Raw genomic sequence first — 24242 nt, forward strand, 5'->3', positions numbered from 1 at the left:
CTTTCCATTTCTCAATAATATTCTGCCATATTCAGCAGTATATATCATATTCCTTTATGTGGACTCCAACAGACTGTCCGTTTGCTATTTTTTTTCGGGTGAACTAGAGTCAATTTTTAAGTATAAAATATTTGCACTCACTTGTGTTGTCACCATCTCTGCATTGCTATAGTTAGTCATGCGAGCTGAAGGGATCCCTTTCATCTGTTTCTGTATTTCCCCCTTCCAGATCATGTGGGAGTGTGCAGGTGTACTGTTCTGAGGAAAAGATCACCCTTCATGTATATAACATCGAGAACAATAGCATAGACAGAGAAACACGCCACCTCTCAGCTGGAGGGTCACACACACCATGCATGCGAACGCTGAGGACCGCAGGCCCGAGGATGTAAAAAAAAAAGAACACGCATACCGCACACGCCTCCTCTGCGTCCTCTCCGTCTCCGACCCACTCTCCAGCTGAGACCGGCCGTGGCGTTGCCATTACCGGCAGCCCTCCCGGCTGCGCTGAGTAGTCGAGCGACCGCACTCAGTTCTCACGCCTGTTCGTGCTCAATCAGAAAAGGTAGATAGTGGTGATGTCACGCCTAACGTACCGGTACATCTGTAGACCAAGAAATAGTTCTTTTTTTGTTTGTTTTTTTGTGTCATTTTTTTTTTTTTTTTTTTTTTTTTGGAATTTGTTTTGCTGTTATGTTTGTTTCAAATTGATATATTTCTTTCATTGTTTACAAAAATAAAAGTGCACCTTGTACTTAGATATATATATATATATATATATATATATATAAAAACAGAAATGCCATATTAGATGAAATCGATTGAGCATGCACAGTGTTCTGTTCGTAAGGGTTCTGTTTTTCAAAGCCAGCTCGATTGTAGGGGGAAAAGAGAGGTGAAGAGACAGATGAATGTCCTGGGTATAAAAACACAACTGTGTACCTTTTAAAGCACATCAAAGCTTTAACCACCTTGTGTAGACTCCGCATCAAGTGCCATAGACTCTACACCCAACTCTAGTGTTATCCCACAAGTGTTATTGTTTACCCAAGCACCACACACACACACACACACACACACATATGTATATATATATATATATGTATATATATATATATATATATATATATCCTTTTCTTTCCTTATTATGCCATGTCCTTTGTTATCAGTGCCATTTTTGTGATTGTCTCAAGTGGCCAGGATTGGCCATCTCTGTGCCTGGGGCGTAGCATCCCTAGCCTCATGTAGGAGATACCCAGAGGCACTGCACATTGCTTTTTATCCATAATGAAATAAGACAGAGCATAGTTTTCTCTTCTTGGCTGTCCTGTTTTTTTTTTTCTTCTTTTTTTTTCTGGTGCTCTGTTGTTTTCTAGTTTTTGTTTTTCCCTTGATGGAAGATGCGGAGCTGGCCAAAGCTTGGCTCTGATAGGATTTCAGGGACCCCCTGGGTCAGAAGTCCACAAACCCTAAAGGTGTTGAAAGATTAGCTCAGGATGCTGGAATGTTTTGTCACAGTCTCAACTGCAGAGAGAAGGAGACTCTAAACATGGGGACGAATGAAGCACTGTCAAAAGATGCATGTTAAACCAAATGAATGAGCAGAAAGAGATGTTTAAAACAGATACAGGGTGGGATATGTATTTGGGTGTATTTTTATGTTTTTTGGTGTTATTGTAGTATTGTGATTCCTTTTTAGATTAAGTGCATATGGTCTGTGACAGCCTTTAAGAGAAACGTAACATCCACAACAGAATATATATTATTATGTTGTGAGCACTACTTTTGTCACTGGGTTAAGCCAAAGTTTTCTCCTTTTGTGTTAGTGTTGTTTAGAAGACTTCTGCCTAGCAAACGTACAGTAAGCGTTGCCAAGGCAGGACCAAATTCCAGAAAGTTGAACAGAAAGGTGGAAGACAGAGAGGTTGTGCTCTTGAACCTGCCTAACATCTCAGTGCATTGTGGGTTTTTAAATTGTGGCCGTGACATGGGCACTAGTGCAGGAATAGGTTGTTGATTTACTGATTGTATTGTACATCTATTAAAGCCTTAGATTGCATCACAGGTTTGATGTCATTCAAATGTAATTTTCAATCATTAAATAACCGAAGACATTTTATTGTAGGTCTTATGTATACAATTTATGCTTAATTACATTTAATTTGTTTCTGTGTTTTTCCCATTGCATATATATATATGAATATATATGTCTGTCTCTTACATTCTGGACATAAGGATGTTTTCATTTTATATGACTTAAAGGTTGGATACTGTTTTAATATTTAGTTAGTGGATTTTTGTCTTACTAGACTTTACTGATAACCTGTGTAGAATATTAAATATTAGAGATCATTTTGTGTTCTTCATACCATACTCATAGTTTTGAATTTAGTGTCAATTTAAGTGTTAGTATTATTATTGTAAACATATTGATTTTTATTTTTAAGTGAAATGTAATAATGTCGGTCATTTTTCCTTGTCTGTTTAAATTCTTTGAACAAAGACCTTTTATATGGATATCTTAAAATGAGGACATCATTGCTAAGGAAGATGTTGAGTTGTTGCTGTGGCAACAACACTGGCTGAGAATTGAGTAATATTTTAATGATTTATGGTTTGTATCTAGTCACAATTATAAGAAAAAAATATTAATTAAAAAAATCTAGTTCTTAGATGGTAGAGTAAAAGTTATTTTCTACTGTATCCATTTCAAATGGTAAAGTATTGTTTTAATATTTTTAAATTCCCTGGATGTCAGGCCTTGTTTTACAAAAAAGCTGCAGAATAGATTGTGGGGCTTTATAAGAGATAAAGGATATGGGGCAATTGTGGGGCCCCCAATCAGTGATTATGCTGCAGATGAGCGAGTCAGAACTTGACGGACTAAGGTTGACTTTTTGCACTTCTGTATATAGTCAAAAAGAGAGAAAACATGTATAATATTGAGATCTTATTTTGAATATAAAAAATGTCTATAATTAAGAGGAATTTTGTTAGGTTAATTAAAAATAAACAAAAGACAGGCTGAACAAAATTGCTTGCAAAAGTGGCACGGAGTTCTCACTCTCGCTCCTTTCGGGGAAAAAGGCAAAAGGTTGCTCTGCTTTTTGTCAGCAGCTTGTAGTTTGCCAGGAAGCCTTCAGGGGGATGTCACTCTTCCCCCAGAGATGTGACCTGTCTGGCGGAGTCCGGTGCCCTCACCTGCCTTATCACAGGTGTGACGGGACCGTGCCCGAGCAGGTCCGACCATACAACAACTTCTGTTCCTTAGTTTGTCGAGGAGGATTGCATGTTCAAGGAAATAACATTAAAGCAAAGACACACGATAATTATTTAGGTAAATAAATATGTTATACAGCAAAGTGTATTTAAGGTATACAGTATAATATCAACATAATGGATAAAGATAAATAATTACAAAAACAGAGTGGTTCGCTGAAAAGAATACAAGGAAGCACTCAGTTTCACTACAAGTAATAACAGACTGGCACACACATACATGCAGACAGTACACATACACCTATTCGCACACAACACACATCATAGCTTTAGTGGTCACATCGCTATTTTTATTTGTTATTTGCACTTTTAGCAGATGAAACCGATGCCATTGATGAATGCGTTGGATGTGCGAAGATACCATTTAGGCTATCTTAGTTTTGGGGTAGCTGAGCTGATTCTAAAGAACCTGACAGGACCGGCTCTGTCTCTCGCTGGTTTATTCTGACAGTCTTACAGCTCCGCGTCGATCTCTCTTCATCTGCTCAAAGTGCACACACTTGGGGTTTAATGCCGTGTAATCTTTTTCTGCTTGTAGTTGCTTAAAAACAATGTATTCTGTCCTTTGCTGCAGTTTGTTTTCTGCTAATTTTATGCTATGTTTGATTTTTGCTGTTATGAATAAAAAACAAAATATAAAGAAAATAAAAGTGGATTTGCTCTAAGAAAAACTTGTCCTCTTCGTTTGTAATGTTTGCAAAAAGCATTGTTATGAGCAACAATATCAAAAGCATTTGTAACCAGTTAAATATTGGAAGAGCTACACAACCAAAAACAACATAGATACACCATCACTGATAATGTACTGATACAATATAAATGCACTGTAAATACCAATAAAAATGTTCTAGCGAACAGACAATGTGGAACAGTTGTGATCAAATAAACATAAATGTAAAGTATAATGATGTTTAAGAGATTGATTCTGGATTAACATGAATTATTATTAAATGTACAAATAACAATGATCAACAAATGATGATCTGTATTGTAAGGTGAAATTATATTTAACTTCACTTGGAGTGTTCAGATACAAGCTATAGAATATGTACAGTATGTACATGCATGAGTGTTTCACAAATGACACAGGGAAAGGTTATGACTGATAAAACAAAAAAGAGAAAGAAACAACATTACTCACTGAGCGATGAGTCACTGTCATCTCAATGACTGAAATCCCTCCGTGACTACAGGGCTAGTTATACATTGCCCTGAGAAATGAAGATAAAAAGCACTTTTACTAAGGTTGTGTAAAAGCATTTAAAGTGTTTTATGTCCCAATTTTAAAAACATCATTAATGATATATAATGTGGGAAAATAGTGTTTGAGTTTGACTTTGCCGGCTGGTAGCCTGTGTGAACAGAATTAGTGATCCATACTCAGCCAGCACATGGAAAGATTGCAGTAGGCCTGCGTGTGAAATGCTAATGTGGGTATGTATTCTGTCATCATCAGGCCTTGTACTCATGTGCCTTCTCTCTGCTTGGTAACCTGTGCTTGTCTGGTAATTTCTCTCTTTCGCAACTGGCCACGCATTCCAAATTCACTTCTTTGCAAGACTGCCCCCCCTAGTGGTTTCTCGTAATGCAAGACTGCCCCCCCTAGTGGTTTCTAGAATTTCTCGTAATGTTTTGGCGTCGCTTCAAAATCCATGTGTTCAGACCACAGAACCGTGTGGTTCAGGCTTTACTTCTGTCAATCAAACCTTGCTCCCCAGATATACAGTGCTTAACTTCCTGATCAACCCAAATTCTGAAAATTGTACTATTTGAATGTATATAAACCATTGTGCATTTTGGTATAAGGTTAGGGTTGCCACACACACATCCATTATATAGGCCTATCTCTTCACCTTGTTGTGTTTGTTGACAACAAGGTACTTGAAATGTTCTGAAAATGACATTTTCACATTTTCATTTAATTTTCTGTGGATTGTGAATTGCATATGAGGTGCTAGTACTGAATTTTGTAAAGTAAAACTGGACCCACAATAAAGTGTCAATAAAACATCAACCATTAGACTGGGAGCTGACTAGCCAAGCACCTGGAAAACAGAAAATTGTTGCAAAGCTACTGGGGTTTGGTTTATAAATGATGAGCAGGCTAGGCTGGTGTATACTGTACCATTCAGTAATTTACTGCAATGCAAGTAATGTTTAAAAATGCATATGCCTCCCGTTTATAGAAAGAAGAAAAAAATAAATTCTGTCTCTTCTGTTGCTACAATTAGCTGTAGCACATAAATTTTGTTATTTTGTTTTAAATTGCAGCCTGGTATTTGGCCTTGGCTATTGTTGGATTGATGGAGAGTTGAAGCATATCTTCCATTCAGGGGGACCTTACACACATCATTATTAGTTCTGTGGTTGTTCTGTAGTTCTTGTAGCAAATTACCCTGTCTCCCATAAACCATCACTTCATTCATAGCATTCAGTGAAATGCAGTCCAATAAAATAATTTTCCTTAGAAAAAACATTATGGCCTCGCTAACATGACTGCTGGTAGTCTAATTCAATTATATCATCTTCATCTGGTGCCCTTCATCAACTGGCAAAATGCTTGATTAATAGCAACTCACACAAACTCTGAAATGCCACAGATTCATTCTGTAGTAACATCAATGTCTGCATTCATAAATTTGCTACTCTAATTTGAAGGAAACGTGTTGAGGTAAATACTTCTCATGCATTGGTGGCATGATTGTTAACTGTTAGCGCATTGTTCAGCCTTCAAACGCCATCAGCTTAGTAAAGAGACTATTGTAAAGATAACCTTTCTCTACTGTTAGCAAGCTTGTTGGCTCACTAGGATGTTCTGGTTAACAGAATAGAACAGTCATACATGCTTGAAAGCTGAAATGCTTAGCCTATTTGACAGAGCCACATGTTTTTTTACATTTAACAAAAAAAATCATAAATAAAAAAAAAAATATGAATAATTATTATTATTACATTGCTGGGACCACTGTTGCTTTTTGAAACAACAGGGCCTGTCCTGAGAAGCAGATTCATTGGCTACCATTTAATATTTTGAGTCTGCAGTTTAACAGGAATTGATGATCGCGTTGCACAGAACTGGCACTAGATGGAGACATCTCCATTATTTCCAAGGTCATTCAATTCAAACTGGGGGAACCAGTTAAAAGCCACATGTTCAATTTTCACAGCAAAAAATAAAAATAAATACATATATACTGCACACTGGACTTCATTCTTTAAATTCATATCCATGTAAAACATGGGAACTGTCAGCCATAACTCGTACCTTGTATTGTCCTCTGCCAATAATTTTCGAGAATATAATCCAACTATTTCCTCATAGATGGTCCACACCTGCAGTGTCCTGGAATCAAAGTTACGCTAACAAAGCAGAACAGCTTAATCTGTGTGAGTACCTCACAAATGAACATTAGTCAGCACACTTTCTCTTTCACCTGTTTGGCCACACACACTCACAGACTTAAGATTTAACAGATACACACACATACACACACACACACACACACACACACACGTACGCATGCAAGCACACACACACACAATTCTGTGAGGGCACATTGCTCCTCTTGTGCACAAATGGACGGTTTCCCGATCGATTTAGATTTGACGCGACATTTCTGGGCCAAATATGGGGTTTCTGCCAAGAGAAAGCTTCTGTATAAAGCCAAAATGTCAGGCAATTCCTGTTTTGAAATAAAATTGAATGACCTGTGCTAGAATTTTTTTTAAATAAAAATTTCTATCAGTGAAACCAAATTTAAATAGCTACTGACCATCATCAGCATGAGTCTCTCAGCAAATCTTAGTGCACATGCACATTTTGAACGCTGGTGATTATACATGATAGGCATTTGCATTTATTATTATTATTATTATTATTATTATTATTATTATTATTATTATTATTATTATTCTTATTCTTATTCTTATTATTATTATTATTAACAGTAGTATAGAATAGTCTCATACAGTATGTCCATCAAGCATCAAGTAGTGTGTTAACCAGGCTATCACCAAAGAAAAGAAACAGAGGTTGCAGGGCTGCAAAGATATTTCTTTACCAGTTTTTATAGAGCAGAAAACCCTGCTCATTTTGCCTCCAGTGCTCACTCAGTTGGGCCTGGAAATCTTTGACTGCCTCCTCGACATTGATGCTGTATGAGGGAGTAATGATATATACAATGTTAAAATTATTTACAATAGATTGTATGAGTCATATTTAATTCTAGTTTAACCTGTCCTAAATTGATAATGATTTATTTTTCATGTACACAGTTACACGTGTAACCACGCCTATCCCTATCTACTTCATAGTAATAAATCGCTTAAAATAAGTAGGAAGAAATTGTATGGCGGACAGGCACTTACAGGCTAGAGTAACACAGACTCTCTGACTCTCCCACAACCACTCCCTCAAACTCAGCAATTACCTGCTTCTGACTGCCTGAAAATGCTCTCGTTTTGGGAGTTTCTATCCACAAACTTTCACAATCATAGCACACTATCTCGGGATTACACATGCACAAGCGTATGCTCAGACATGGGCTGCGAGGGCCTTTAAAAGCAGTCACCTGTGGGGGAGGCTACCAGAAACTAAAGGCTTGGCTGAGGTTCCTCCACACAGTATCCCCATCATGGTGAAATGAGATTCATTTGGACAAAAGGGAAAAGAGCCTCTCGCTGAGTCCTTCATCACCTACTTCAGAAACCGCTGGCAATCCCTGTCATAACCTGGCTGTCTACAGAGGGCTACAATAAGCTCCCAAGAATCCAGGCATGACTCAACTCACCAGCAACCCAGCCCCACCTGCACTGTGGGATTTGCCACTGCAGTATACACCTATTACCTATGAGTTCATATATACAGTGAGCTCCATAATGTATGGGACAGGCATATTTTTTCTTGATTTGGGTCTGAACTTCACAATTTGAGATTTGTAATCAAACAATCCACATGTGGTCAAAGTGCCAATTCTCAGCTTTTATTGAAGGGTATTCTAGACAGTTTGATTTTAGCATGTAGAAGTTACAGGACTTTTTATACAGAGTCCCCCCATTTCAGGGCACGATAATGCATGGGTCAAATGGCTTCACATGTGTCCCTGATTAGTCAGGTGTGTTAAATTGCTTTCTTAGTGCAGATATAAGAGAGCTGTTAGTCTTGATTCTAAGCTTTTGTTTGCCGTTGTAGTCTGTTATTGGCGTTCGTCAACATGAGGGTCAGAGTTGTGCCAGTGAAAGTCAAGAAAGCCCTTCTGTGGCTGAGAAATAAGAAAAAAGAGACATAGGCCAAACCTTAGGCTTATAAAAATGAACTGTTTGGAACATCATTAAGAAGAAAGAGAGTACGGGTGAGCTCAGTAATCGTAAAGGGCCTGGTAGGCCAAGGAAAATTTTTACAGTTCATAACCCAATAATTATCACCATAAAAGAAGAAAAAAAACCCAAACACCTGATCAGAGACAGTCTTTCGGAGGCAGGTGTGAATCTATCAGTGATTACTGTCTGCAGAAGACTTCACAAACAAAACTACAGAGGCTGCACTGCAAGGTACAAACCACTAGTTAACCACAAAACAGGATGGTCAGGTCGTAGTTAAGTAATACCTAAACAAGCCTTCAGAGTTCTGGAAAAAGGTCTTGTGGACAGAAGAGACCAAGATTCACTTGTATTAGAGTGATGGCAATAGCAAAGTGTGAAAGCACCCCCTTATCTGTGAAACATGGTTGTGGGGGTGTTATGGTTTTGGCATGTATATTTTATGCATGTGTGTGTGTGTGTGTGTCTGTGTGAGTATTTACAACTGTCCTCAACATATTATGCAAGATCTGTGCAACACACCTCTGCTACCGGTGTCAGATAGTCATATTATTGTCTCAGTGAGGGGAAAAAATGGTAAAGTTTGTTTTTCATTCTATGAGGTGTGTGGACAGAAAGGAAGAAAGAATGAAGAGGTGGTTGAGGGAAAAAGAAGACAAAGAGAACAGGAGGGGTAGAGTTAGTGTTGAGGTGGTGAGGGGAGAAAGAGTGAAGAAGGAAGGGTGAGAACATCAATAGAGTGACTGCACTGTGAAGGACAAATGAAGACTGACAAGGTTAAGAAGCGAGAGAGTGGTAAGCAAGCACCCTCTCAGAATTGACACATCGCTAATGAGCTTCCGACGCTACCAACAAATAACAAATATCGCCAGGCAATCTTCCCTCTTCCCGAGCCGGAGGCATTAGCCGCGGGTGGCAGCGTGAGGGGACTTAATGATCCAGCGCTGATCTAATAATGGCAGCTTCGCGTCTGCACCTCACAGCTCCCGATGCACAGCACAAGGCCCACATTAAAATTACACTCCTCGCTGCTTCTTGCATATTCATATTCAATTATGAAACTCTGGGGGGTCAGCAGTGAGAGCTGGAGCCAGAGGGCACGCATTTTACTGGAAGGAATCTGTCTTCGCCAATGAAAGACTGAGGCCAAACAGATTATCTCTACAACTTCAGAATGTATGTCCAATTACTGAATGCAAATTGTGTTAAAATAGGTTTTATATAAACAGATCAGATCCCAATAGGTAATTCTGCCTGAGGCATAAAGAAGGAAATGCAGAATCCTTGGGCTCTTTCCAATCGCTTATTTTACCTCCTTGCATTATTTCCTCTCATCCTTACCTTGCTTCCTTAGTTCCACTCAACAGAGAATGTAAGCAAAGGACGCAAGAACATTGAGGAAACATGTGTTAGGCAAACGTAACGTCCTTGTTCAGTCAAGCGCCAGTTTGAAGCCATGTCAGTTACAGAAGTGGCAGATGGAGAGGGGTGGATCCACAGGTCGATCATTCCAGAAAAAAAAGGATGCATTTGTGTTTCCTTGCTCAAGCATCATTCGGGAGCCTCCTAGCTCCTTGCTCCTGGTTCCTTCAAGGAGCATTTAACGGGTTAGAATATCCTTAAGGATGGCAGACCTCAATCATTTCCAGGGCAGTCGAGGACCGAGGAGACAGGGATGGATAAAATAAGCAATTTGAAAATGCCCCCTGTGATTATGTTATCAGGGTGGAAAAATACTCTGTATCCCATAATGCAGTGCTTCTTTGATCAATGCTGAATAGCTTCATACCTGTTGTTCGTTAGATCACTGCACAATAAAATGGGCCTGAAGGGTACAAGCTGAAGACTGAATTTGTATGGGCTGGGCAGGAGCACAGAAAGTGGAGGCCAATCTATTACAGTCATTCAGGCGTGAACTAACATCAAGCTGTAAATGTCAGCAAATGAGAAGTTCTATTCACTGGCAGAGAGATTTCCTCTCCGAATTTATGAATTCAGCTACAATCACATACTGTGTGTGTGTGCGTGCATGCGCGCGTGTGTGTGTGTGTGCGCGTGTGTGTGTGCGAGAAAGGGAGATAAAGAGAAAGCAATAGAAAGGCTGCAACCCTGGGATTTTTACTGGTGCTCTTATCAAGCAAGTCATTGATTCATGTCCTCAAGGTGAGTGAAGAACATTCATCTTATGACAGGTCTTTTATCCGGCTCTTCCTGTCATTGTCTGTGCCTTCCTTGTTTCTGAATTCCCCTTCTTTCACTCCATATGTGTCTCTTTTTTCAGTCTCCTTCTCTTCCTGGGCATTTAGTCTGAGTCTCTCAGACAGACTCAGACAGCCCATTGAGGGAGGTGGGGGTGGAGTGGAGTGGTGGGGTGCTGCAGGTGTATGTGCACTGAATGCGGAGACTCACTTTTCTCTGTCGGCGGAGGGAAGGCCTGATTTTCTCCTGCAAAGGAGCCGGACGCGGTGCTCCGCCTGGTTGGTTTCATTACGCTGCTCTGGGGAACGTGAGAAATATTAAACTGCAAGCAGAACTCAGTCACACTGTTTCAGGCGGACAGGCCAAGGAGGCAGCAGACACATGGAGACTTAGAAAGAACCTGTCTATCTGGACCATTATACATTTTACACTAGCCTGTACAATCTACGTATACTTCTGTCTGTGGCTGTGTCTGTGTGTACTTGAGTGATTGTGTGAGAGAACATGTACGTTTATAGTGTCCGTATTTCAAACACAGTATACGCATGTGTGTGTATGTGTGTTTGAGAAAGACTGAGTCAGTATGAGTGTATGAGTCAGTATGTATGCTTGTAGTGTTTGTATTTTAAAGACTGTGTGTGTGTATGTAGGCGTGTGTTTGCATGAGTGTGTGTGTGTGTGTGAGAGAGAGCATGCGTGAGTATGTGTGCACATGTGTGAGTGTGTGTGCATGTGTGCATGTGTGTGTGTGTGTGCACGTGTGAATGTGTGTGCATGTGTGTATGTGTGTGTGTGTGCACATATGTAAGTGTGTGTGTGTGTGTGCATGCGTGCATGTGTGTGAGTGTGAGTGTGTTTGTGTATGTGTGCATGTGCATGTGGGTGTGTGTGTGAGCATGTGAGAGAGTGTGTGTTTGAGAAAGACTGAACGTGTGAGAGGCAGTGTGTATACGGGTCTTTACTTCAGTGAGCACACAGCCTGAGCTGAGAGGAGGCTGCAGTCAGAGTGCACCCCTCTGCACGGCTCATCGCTCGGGCCAAGGGAGATTAAATTTGTTTTTGTCTAATGTGATCAGCTGTAGGTTCTATCAGCAGCAGGGTCCAGACCGGCGCACTGCGGAGGGAAGCCGGAGTCAGAGCCAGAGCCAGATCGTTGCTAATCGCTTTCCAGCTCCAAATTAAATGACAGTGCGCTGCGACAAGAGTCTGGACCGGAGGGGCGGGGGGTGGGGTGGGGGGGGGGGGTTTGGAAACAGTCAGGTGACCTGTCCTAAATGTCTCTCCGTTTTCTTATCCGCTCTTCTTTACCAGCCTATATTTATACTCCAGTGACGTACGCTTTCACACAAAGGAGGAACTTGGCTGCTGCCCGGCAATGGGAGTCGTGCAGCTGTCCCAAGAAGAGCGCCCATCATGTATGGAGCGGTGGGGGTGGTTGGGGGGGGGGGGGGGGGGGTGTTTGGGAGGGAGGAGCAAAATGGGGTGGAACTCACATATCCATGGAAGACAAGAGCAGCTTGTTCAGAATGTGTGAAGTAAGCACTCTACTGTAGAAGAAGGAATCTGGCACCTGTCTCAGAATTATCTTCACACTTTAGAATAGAGATACTCAAACCTGGCCCTGCTGGCTTTCATTCTTCCCCTCCAATCAGGACTGAGTTAAATCACTGGACAATCGGTGGCAATAATCAATCCACTATCAGGTAGAAAAGAAAACCAGCAGTACTACTAACCTCAAGGGCCCGATTTAAGTATCCCTGCCACAGAGGGGGCTATGGCTGGCGACTGTAAGCACAGTGCCTTTGAGCTTAGGTATCAAAGAACCCTCATGAACCCATATGTGTTCTGTCATAAGCTCCTAGTAGTAGAAGGGGAGCTTCAGATGATTTTTTTTGTATTCTGTGCCTTTTATCTATTTATTAATCATTAATTTTAAATACAATTAGAAGATTGAATGTTTAATCTGGTTTTCCACAAAAATACTCTTCACCATGGTGTCCTAAAATGATGTATGAAAATGATAAATGAAATCGAAGAAATCTTTAATCAAAACACTGTTGGGCTGCTTATTAGCAAGAGAGATTAATGATTTTGCACTTAATATACCTGTGACAGGCTACAATAGAGCTAGAAAAACGATGTGCAGATCAGAGACAATTGGCCTTGTTGACTCACAACGACAACTTTGTCATTCTGTGTCACATATCTGTGACTTCACTTCTGTCCGTATTGTGTAATCCCTGATTGCCCTCTCTACCCGGTCCATCTGATCCTGCCTTGTGGAAATTGCTTTGCAGTCTGAAAAAGGGTTTCCTGAGCTCAAGGTCATAAATCTGAGCCCTTAGCACTTTTTTAAAATTGGGAATGCTGAAAAGTGAGCTTTATAATGCCTTCCTCATCTGACAGGGCCATAAAGGGCTGATATCGCGGGCCGATGTGCGGTGTGCATCTCCCGCTCCTCTAATTCATTTCCCATGGTTCCAGTGTGATTTAAAGCTGGAGACATGCACTGCTGAACCTCTCCTTTCAGCAGTGACACACACGCACACACACATGCACAGGCACACACATACAGACACACGCGCGCATGCATGCACGTATACACACACGCCCATAGACGCAGACACCCACAGAAACAGGCACACACATACACACGTGCTCACAAAACTATTGGCCAGGGCTTTCCTGGAAAAATGTTTTTGTCTCTGCGAGAGTCACGTGGATAAATATATGATGAAGACACGTACATATGCACACACACAGACACACCTTGAGTGTATTTATGCACCTGTGTATGCACACATTACACATACAGAAGATGACTGTCACTCAGGATCATAAAACTGGCCTTTCTATTTTTATAGATGGTTTATCATCCTGTTCTCTGTGCCTAGCTTTCTCTACCCATTACGGGGTGTCCATTCTGTCTCACCCTGTTGACTATTCCTCAGGCAGTATGCACAGATTTCCTTCAAAACAACTAGGACTAAACTATAACTTTACATCTTAACTGCAAAATTGTTAACAAATATAGGTATCAAGTTATGGTCATCGACAATATTTTTTTAAAATGTCAAGTAAAATAGCTGGTGTTCAGTCTCAGGAAATAAAAAAAGGCTCTACAATAATCAACAATTTTATACATCCCCAGCACAATAAATACAACTCATAATATAACTGCACTCGGTGATACTCAAGGACAATAATGCAGGACTCCTCTCTTCAAATAAGGCTTGTAGGTCATTTGTTGTCTTTCAGCATCTCTCTAATGATCCAGAGGTTTTAGATAATGGTGTTTTAAGGTCAGTGTTTAGTGAGTGGCCTAGAGACGGATGAGCAGTTTTAATTCCTGAAAGAGGGAGGCTGTACTGAAGCAAAAACAAACGAATAGCCACTTCTTGCCCCAGCTGTGAGATATCATTGGACTGCAGTTACTTCTGTTGTGCCAGATAGATCCCTGAGCATGAGGCACCGTCTCATACTGCGCTGAAATTTTTGGACGGTCCCTTTTTAGAATTCTGTATACATAAAAAGATGTCTTGAGAAAGAAATAAATTGCACTTCAAGTGTTATGCGCAAATATGGAGATAAACATGAGCTCCGCTGTGCTGATGGATAGAAGAAGGGGGGAGATGGAGGGAATGGAGTGCGCAAGAGAAAACAGAAGGGGGAGAGAGGAGGAGTGGAGTCAGAAAAGAGGAGAAGGGCAGACGACAGATACTGCGGAGAGTAGGGCTGGCAATGTGCAATATTCCATTCTAAAATATTTTGGTTGATAACAGTGATTATCACAATACACATGAGCTCATGCTGCATAGTAGATTAGCACTCAATGTAAGGCATAAAGGATGAAACCCAAAGAAATTTAAGGGTTTGTGATACTAATCAAACAAGCTGCAACCTGAATCTCAATAGAACACCTTTTCCCCCAAAAGAAGCAGCGTAATAAGACACAGCATAATAATAACCTGTCTATAGTCTGCTAGCAAAAAATGCTAACCTTGCATAAAAATGAAAGTATTACAAACTTCAATTTAATGCTAATAAGAACATCCCCAATGTGTGTTGTTTACACAGGAACTGAAAGGCATTGACCGAGAAAAGCACTAGGATGACAGAAGAGCCGAACTGTGGTTTCAAAGCAAGCTTCAAGGTTGTTCTTGCTGCATTATAAAAAGCATCAGCTATGAGCATTGAAAGGGGATCTGTGGTCTGAGGACACATGCGTCTCCTCACTACCTTAGACTGCGTCTAACAATGCTAATAAATTCATGCCTCTGCCAATGTGTCGCACACTTGGAGGCTACTCTCTCCTCATAGCTGCTGTTGCTCTCTCACTGGCTCTTCTTGGTGAATTTGTCAACAAAAAACGGTCTGCATTTTTATTCTTGATTATCATTATCATTGAGAATTTTACGATGATAATGATCCATATCTCCCAGCTCTAGCAGAGAGAGATGGCAATGGGGAAATACATTGACAACTGGGATCACATAACAAGGGATTTAACTCAAACAGCATGATATGGTAGAGCTCAGAGACACTGATGGAAGGGTAAGATTTCATGAACCCCAAAATGGGTGCAGGTGCAGGTACATGTTCACAGCAGCTTACTGAATCTGGAAAACACAACTGTTAAAATAGCTAGAGCCGGTCAGGAACTATTAGCAGATGGCAGTTCCACCTATTTGACACAGGGTGACTTGCTCTCCTATCTGGCAGCTTGTGAGGTTCTGAAGCAACATTCCTCTGCGTAGCGTTATTCATATCCGTAATTATCGTATTGAAGACAGTGAGTGCACTGACAGGAAACAGGACCTGAGTCAGTGAGTTGAAGCCGGTATTCTCTTGACAATTACCGTCAGATAATCAGAGAGTTGGCTGTCTCTGATATCCTAATCTTACTCAAACTGTTCATAGCTGGAAATGTGAGGAAGGCTTTTAAGCATTGCTTGTATCTGTCTGAGATGCCAGAATAAAGAGACTCACACACACACACACACACACACACACACATGGATACATACACACACATGCATGGTAAACCAGCTTCAGGCCTGTATATCATCAACCAGCCCTGGAGATAAACAGCCTTGACTACGGATCCATTAGCCCATGTGTGCAGTGAGTACCTCCGGAGAAGGCACATGTGTGTATGTTTGAGAGAGCTAGCATGTGTTAGGGGAGGTACTGTCAGTTCATTAGATTTGATAGAAGTGAGATCATGTCTTAGGGACATTGCTTGCGTTGTGTATTTATGATCATTTCTCTTTATAAAGCATGCAACCCCAAAATATTTACTGCAGTCTCCCAGGAAGAGAGAGAGTGTGTGTGTTTGTGTGGGTTTGGTTTCTGTGTGGTTGTGTGTGTGTGTGTCTGTGTGTGTCCGTCTGTTTGTGTGTGGGTTTGGTTTCTGTGTGTTTGTGTATGGGTTTGGTTTCTGTGTGTTCGTGTGTGCGCGTTGGTGTGTGTGTGTGTTTGTGTTTGTGTTACTCTTTCCCGAACTAAGTGTAATTTCCCTGCTATTTCCTTTTCGTGTGTGATCTGCCCAGCAGTCCTCTGCCTAGCTTTGCCAGACCCAGCCAATGGCTTGGAACAGTGCTCTTTTAAAGCCCATGGGGAGCAATTTTTAATGATCCTGGCCTTTATCAGCTGTGTCTCTGACCACTAACTTCCTGTGGCATGGTATAGAGGGCAGGTCAGTGGTTCCCTTGGTTACAGTAGCTGAGCAGACTCGGGTGCTTTTGGACCTGACTGAGTTTTATGAGCTTTGGTGTTTATACCTTATTTGGCCTGGAAAATGGAAAATCACCTGAAAGTCTGATTAGACCTTCACACCTTCACACCTTCAACCACACCAACTTCAAACAGTTTTGTTTTATTTTCAGATTCAGCACAGAGGGGAGTGACCAGAAGCAGAGAGGGGTGCACACAGTCCATGAAAATTTGTTTGTAAACATTATTCATATGCATAAACATCAGGATTACAGCAAATCAAGGCGCTTGGACCCCTCCATTTGTGGTTACTCACGCCAGTGAGAGGGGAGTGAAGACTCTACCCAGCCCGTGTGACGTGAGTGCCTCTCCCAGGTTTGAATGGCTCCCTTGCTTCAGCATTCCCAGAATCTTCAGCTTCCTTCCCGTTTGCAGTGCGGGGCTCCAGATGATAAGAAAGGCCAAACTGTCTCAGCCCTGGTGCTTTCCGCCATCTGCCCCCAGCCCCCAACCCTCGTCCTCCGCTGCCTTTCTCTGCGGATATTAATAAGACGGGCCTTGACATTGAGACTTTGTTCTCGCTGACTGCGGGACTTTTTGTCAGGGAGCCGCTGAAGCATTTCACATTATCCGCTCTGTCTTGCTGCTTAGTCATTCCTGGTTCCATTTAACTCGAGGAGGATACCTCTTTCTAATTCATCACGATTCGATTTTAACCATGTCATTTGTATAATTTCTTATTGAGTGAAATTTGTTTGAAAGCCCACCTGCTAATTCAGCAGCCGCACAAAGTACTCCATTATGCGTCCCCCCCCCCATTGTGTCCAGCATAAAAATGAAGTCTTACGAAACTTAAAAAGCCTTCTGTCGGTAAAACATGGCGTATGTAATACAAGATGCTCATACGCTATATGTGCCTTCAACGTATTTTAACTAGAGAGGACAGATTCGGCGCTGGAATAGACTACAGCATGGTGTTTGCAGTTTTTCATGGTTTTACATGACAGGATCTGTGTGTGCCTGTCGAGAAAGTCTGTACCTGCTGGATCACGTCTTCCTACAGTAGCAGCCTATTACAACATTGGAGGGTTACCAAACATGCTCACTCAACAACAGCTCACGTATTTGGGCAGGTCAGTGTGCACAACCTGCTCGCACTCAAGCCCACGTGCTTACAGGAGTGAGTGGCCTAGTGTGACATACGCATGTATAAGGGCTGTGACTGTACTGCACAAAAAAAACAGAGCAGCAGAATTGATATCTTACTTTATTTTGCATTGTTGTGCCTGTTTTTGGTGGGTGGGTGGGGGGTTGGGGTTGTAAAACCAGACATTCCTGTCCAGACCTGCACAATTCCTTTCAAAACAGGACATTCCCATACAAAATCTGCCAACCCTATCCACACCACTGCGTATACATATTCATGCATACACAACACTGCTTGTTTAATGAAATAAAACAAGTTTCCTACTTATTTGAAGTTAACTATTCATCTCCCTGTGGCATCAAACGCACAGAACTTTCCTCACTATCTATAGAGAGATCGCTTGCTAGGCAGCTAACTGGTGAGAGAGAGATACTGTATGGAGAGATCGCTAGCTAGCAAGAGGACTAGAGAGGTCGCTATTTAGGTGGCTAACAAGTGAGAGAGATAGAGATATATATGGCCAGCGAGATGGCAGTAACAAATAATATTCATCAGTGTCCTCACAGAACTATAGAAATTAAAGGAGATGATATGTGGTTATATGACAAATGTCTTTGATGACGCTGTTATCTCTCTTCAATAATATGTGATTGCACGAGACCGCTGAGAGGATACAACGGGAAGCTCCTGCCCCTCCCTCAGCCTAGTATACTTGAGCAACCCATTAACCGAGTAGCTCGCTGTGTGAACGCAGGGTAAGAGTGAGGTGTAGTGGGGGGAGGGGGGGGGGGGTTGTTGGAGCTTTGGTGGCTTGTGTTGCTGTAAATATGTGAGTGAATGCTCCTCTCACTTCCAACAGTCAATCCATCATTATTTATCTCACATTTCTCTTCTGATCCAATTCAGCGGCTTTGTGGGAGTGAGCCTCACCTCAAACACCTTGCACCTTGCTCCTCTGCGGAGGCCTTGCACCCCAGTCCGCCAGAGGAAAACAATTTAAACCGCAAATGCCTTTCTAAAGAGGAAGATTGTGGTTTGATTGAATGGGTCCCCGTGGATACGCAATATGGTCTTTCTATGCCTGACACAGCAGTATGTGGCATGTAAGTGTAATGTGTGGATCACTGTAGAACACAAATCTGTCCACAATGTAATCTGCCTACTGGGAAGAAACAGCCATTAAGACTCATCTGTACCTCCATTCAGCACTTTAAATTCTCCATTAATTTGTGCATACTGTCCGCTCTTTCTTTTTCATTTCTGAATCAGTCAGACAGACAATGAACAATGATTACTTTGATTATGGTAAGAAGTAGGCTGACAGGCCTCGGTTTGGGACTTTTTTTATACATAAATGATCAGCAGTAACTTTAGAATCCTATAAGGACTGGCAGTTTCTGTTATCCAATGTTATCTTCATCAACTTATTTGTATTCTTATCATACCCCAGCATTCCTCAAACACTCACATCCCCACCAGCTTCCAAATTCTCCTAAGAATGAAATCTCTCTTTCCTGTCCATGACCTTCAGACAATGATTTCAGCTGACTCGATCAGACCGGTCTATGTGTTATGTTGATAATCCATCACAACAGTTTACTGCAAAAACAACAAATAACAAAACAGTTCAAAGAAGAACTCTGGGTACACGTTGGATAGCAACTCTGGCCCAGTAAATAATGTAAACACAATGAGCGAAAAGCAGACAAGCTGCCGACAAGTCCAGAAAGTGGGGAAAAATCGATCTGAGCGCACCAGGAGACAGTGGCCATCGGGATGCCCATTAGGCCTCTTCCTGAACCACTCAGCACTTTCTCCCAAAGAAGCTGCGCAGAGAGCTTAATGTGAACCATTAACGCTGCAGCCTAACTACCCTACCCCTCCATTACCCACAACCGCCTCAGATAGCATGGCTGCCTGGAATACATTTCCGCTTATTTATTTAACGTATTTTATCACAACACGTGCAACACCAGATCGAGTGACATCTGGGAAACTCTGACTAATATTTACTTCAGCGTTGTTCACAGTGACCACAATCTGATACAAGCACTACAAAGTGTAAGTACCTCTAGTTTCTATGTTTCGTGGAAAATGCTGATTTTATCTTAAAAAGGAAAAGGGATGCGTGGAGTGAGTTCATGGAACAAAAGAAACAGATTATATGTCCAGAGCTTTGCCTGAAATCCAAAGTGGATGCATTAGTGTTGGAAGCTGTGATGGTTTTAGTGTTTATCATATTAAAGGTGAGATGATATTGGGGTTTACTTGGCTGCAGTAAGCCCCGAGAGGGCATGAGTTATTACAGGAATAGGTGCCAGTTATTGATCCGGTTCCTCCATCATTACAGGCTAAATGGTCTGACTGGAAAACACCACATACAAGCAAAATACTGGTTGAGTGAACCGGTCAATGATAAGGGTTGAAAGGGGATGTGGAACATTAGTCCTAAGGTCTGTCCAGTAAAGAGATCTTTAAGTTTACAAAGAAAGTTAGCATTTCCAGCTCTAGCTCGGCATAGTGTCATTGTAATCCTTTGTTATAATAACAATGCCTGTGCATGGTTTGGTGTGAAGTAGTTGGCGTTGGCATATTGGAAGTTGTTTGGAAAATTTAGGGTTATTAAGAGGAAGCTCTCATGGGAAATGCATCACTTGAATAATCTAATTAGATTTCCCTGAATCTGTAACAAAATAACAAGTTGTATATCATGAAATTATATAATTTTATGATGTGATACATTATATTTTGTACTATTTGACGTCATATTTTGTTTTATAGCTCACCTTGAAAAGAGATGTCAATCCCATTGGGGGTTTTCCTGGCAAAATAAAAGCAAATAGGATTTTCAGCCACCCAGAGGACATCTAGCTGGTTCTGTGCACTTGCAGTAATCTGTTTACTATGCGTTGCGTCACTGTTGAACACTATGCATAAACAACTGTGGTGTTCATTGTATGTTCAGCATTAAAGAGAGAAAAGCACAGCGAACGCAACATAGGTAAGGACTACAGAAGCAAGCTTCCGGACACTATATGCTGAGTGACTTAGAACAGGCAGTTGCCAGTGGGCACAGCTAGCAGTCGTGTGATTGGTGGTGTGCATGTCTGGAGGGAGTGAGAACTCCTGAAATCCCATCATAGGGTCCCATGGAGTTGGGGGGGGGGGGGGGGACTGCATGCATTGCAGAGGATTGCATGCATGCTTGCATGTTTGTGTGTGCTTGTGTATGCGCTTGCATGCTTGCCTGACTCTGTGAATATGCATGCCTGCTTGTGATTGTGCTTACATATGTCCCCAAATTAACCAAGCAGCAGGAATGTGAACATGTGTCTTGATCTGTGGGAAAGAACATTTGGTTCTAATTTATCCAGGGCGTGGGTGTCGAGACACATCGAGAAAATAAAGAAGAAAGAAAATATTCATAAAAAAAAAAAAACCTAGCGCACATCTGTGACAGACCTCCAAACACACAACCACAATGTTATGTCACATAACAAGTGTAACGAGCACAGCTTTTCTTCCTTTGATCTTCCCCACAGTATGGCCTCAAGCATAAAGGCAAACCAGCTTGTGCACAAAATATGAGATTCCTGTTCTCCCAATATGAGTTTGGCCCTTCACCTTTAACCTTTGACCTTTACCCTGTGTCTTTAAAGAGTGTGGTGTGGCTCAGGGATTTTACAGCCAAATCTTCATTGTGTCTTCACGGAGTTCAAGGCCAAGGAGGTGACCGGTGACTGCATGAGGCTATCTGTACCTCTGTGCCTTGTTCAGTCGAAGTGTGCTATTGCATCTGACACTTGCACATGGGATACAGATCTGTGTGAATTACAGGAAAACAAGGCATACATCAGCAAACGGGGTGCATGACAACAGAGCTGATTCCTTCCCGTATAATTAACTGACAGGAACAAACACAGTACGGCATATTTTTATTTTTATTAATTTTTTTGTGAAGGGCTCAGGTTTGATAGTTGAGTTTTCAAAGCATCTTTCATGGAATGAGCTATTTCGATACATGTATTCATGTGTGTGCATATATTTCATACATATGTACAAGCTTAATTTCTAATTTGGCCACTTTGTGCTTCATGCCTTGTTGAAAAGTTGATGTGCATTTCCTGTGGAACATGTTTCTCCATGTAATGATTTTCCCTATACAGCTCTCTGCTCTCTTTGATTGCTGTAGTGTTTGAGAATCAGCGCTTGCATCTAACTAGGGACGTCTAAAGCCAGCTTCCTTTGAGACGAAGACACCCTGTGTCACCCTGCCTTGGATATTAAAAAGGTCTGACTCAAAAGATGAATGAACAAGATAATTGAAGTTTCGGACTGGGGCTATCATAGTCATTTTCAGCAAATATTGCACAAACCTTTTTTGTCTCCGAATGATTTATTTCTGTTTATAAATGTAACATACACTGCTGGCTGCACTGGACCCCAGTACAAGCTTTTGAAGGATACATGTTTAGTTAATTATGTTACCCTGTGTAGCTTACATTATTTGCTCAATTGATTTCCTCCAGGCATAAATCTGTCAAGGCAACACAAATGACCCTCCCTGGATTCAAATTTACACCTATTTAAAGAAGATTACGCTGTCTTGCCCACTAAACAAATGTCCCGTGGGAAAAAAATTTGATACGCCATTAACATCCGTTGTTTTGGAAGAACGTTTCAGAATAACAAGATTATGGTGTAGGAATGAAAGGACAAACATGTGGGAACTTGTTCCTGCACTCCTAGGAGGCGATCCAGGTTCTGGGAAGTCTTCATCCTGCAGGGTTTCAGGGGCTCGCCCTGATTGCTGAACCCCTTACCTTAACCAAACCACGTCCGCATTTTCTGTTCCGGAAATATATGTGCAGGTGGTGATATGAGAAGGGGCAAAATAGGTGAAATGGCAATGAGAAAGGTACTAAACACATGAGATGAGGGACTTATGAGGGGCAACGGTTGAGGAAGCATAGATGGGTAGATGGGTCTACCCATAGATGGGTCAGGTAAGAGGGGTTAGATGGGGGCGGGGCTAGGGAGTAACTGGGAGGAGTGAGAGGGGGTTAAATGAACTAGGAGAAGGTGCGCTAGTTTAGATAGACCAGCAGGGCTAGACAGGACAGATATGGGGCGTATTAAGCCAGTTATGGTGGGGGGGTTGGATAAGAGCGGTGAGAGCAGACAGTGCTGATTTATGGCAGCATCTCAAGGTGGCCCAGCGCTGCAGCGGTGATCAGTCCTTAACCTTAACCGCAGTCACTTTCCACAGAACTCCACTGGAGCTGTGCGGCCCAGCCGTGCTGCTGCCTGGCCCTCCTCCCCCTCTCTCCTTACTCATCTGCTACACCACAGCAGCGAGCAGAACCGCTGTGAGTGCTATATGGGCGCTAGGTGTCGCTATTGCCTGAGGGAGCGGCTGTCAATCAACCCCTGTGAATTATCCAACAAACATTACCAACACTGCCATTTTTTGAGTTTTCTTAATCAAATAAAATGTAATTTAATGTAATTCTAGGCACTAATTGTGGGTGTGTTGATTAAATAATTCAGGGAGGTAAATTCCTGTTGTGTCCTTGAGCAAGAAGCTTCATCTGTATGTCTGCAGTGAATGCGCAGCTGCACAAAAGACAGATCTTCAACTTGATGAACAAATATGAATGGGAAAGACCTGGGGAGGGGGGTTCAGAGATGAAGAAGAGGTGAGAGGAAGGAGAAAGAGGGAAATAGATAAAGATAAGTGGGAAAAGAGAGGAGAGAGAACAGGGGAAAAGAAAAGGGGAAGGGCACACTCCAAAAGTAAATCTGTCTTGCTTTGAAGCACCAGGGGAAAGATTGACACTAGGTTGAATGATTTGATTCAGAGATTAGAAAAAATAAAAATCCTGAGGGCATCCACATCGAGCGTCTACCATACTCTGGCTGGGCTGGCCCTAATTAGATCAGCTGTCTGAGAAAAGCCTTTCTGATGGGTAATGAGACTGATGCATTGTGGGTAGTGTTATAGCTTCACTGCAATTGTTTCAACTGTCATTGTTAGGCACCCTGAAAAATACTACAATCATACATGGGACACCATAATAGACCACATTATGAGACTAATGAAAATAGAGACTTGATCCTTGGATTCTGCTCCAGACTAGCGTGTCAGAGGGGCCTGTAGAGTGAAAACTGAACAATCAGAGGACAAACAGACCTTTTCTATAAGATACAACTTCTGAAAAAAATGTACCAATCTAGTGAGCATGATTTTTACTGAAGCTAATCAGGGTATGTGCATTTCTTAATGGTATAAGGGCAGTGCACTAGAGAATCAAGCCTGTAACATGCTGTTTACAAACCAGGATCCTTATCCACTGCTTCACATTTATTAGGGAAACTGGGATCATGGACATTGTATCATGAGTGCTGAAGATGTTATACATGATGAGTAATGATTTTAAGATGTTTGGTTCCAATAGATTTTTTGGTATACTGAATACTGTTGGTTGTAGTATCTCATAACGCCCCCCCCCCCCCTCTCTCTCACACACACACACACACACATACAATGGGCTGTAGCTCAAGGTCAGCGATTGCTCTCTGA

General features: G+C 41.7%; 1 protein-coding gene across 9 annotated transcripts in view; it reads left to right on the forward strand.

Moving 5' to 3' along the window:
• LOC118210079 (muscleblind-like protein 1) overlaps positions 1–3950 on the forward strand; it is a 69930-nt gene extending 65980 nt beyond the window's left edge. For all 9 annotated transcript variants that reach the window (XM_035385933.1, XM_035385939.1, XM_035385938.1 and 6 more), the window contains one exon: positions 230–3950. The gene's annotated coding sequence lies outside the window, so the exon portion shown is untranslated. The remainder of the gene's footprint in view (positions 1–229) is intronic.
• Positions 3951–24242: the final 20292 nt, after the last annotated feature.

The sequence above is a fragment of the Anguilla anguilla genome, chromosome 12 (genome assembly GCF_013347855.1).
Source record: "Anguilla anguilla isolate fAngAng1 chromosome 12, fAngAng1.pri, whole genome shotgun sequence".
Classification (NCBI taxonomy): Eukaryota; Metazoa; Chordata; class Actinopteri; order Anguilliformes; family Anguillidae; genus Anguilla; species Anguilla anguilla.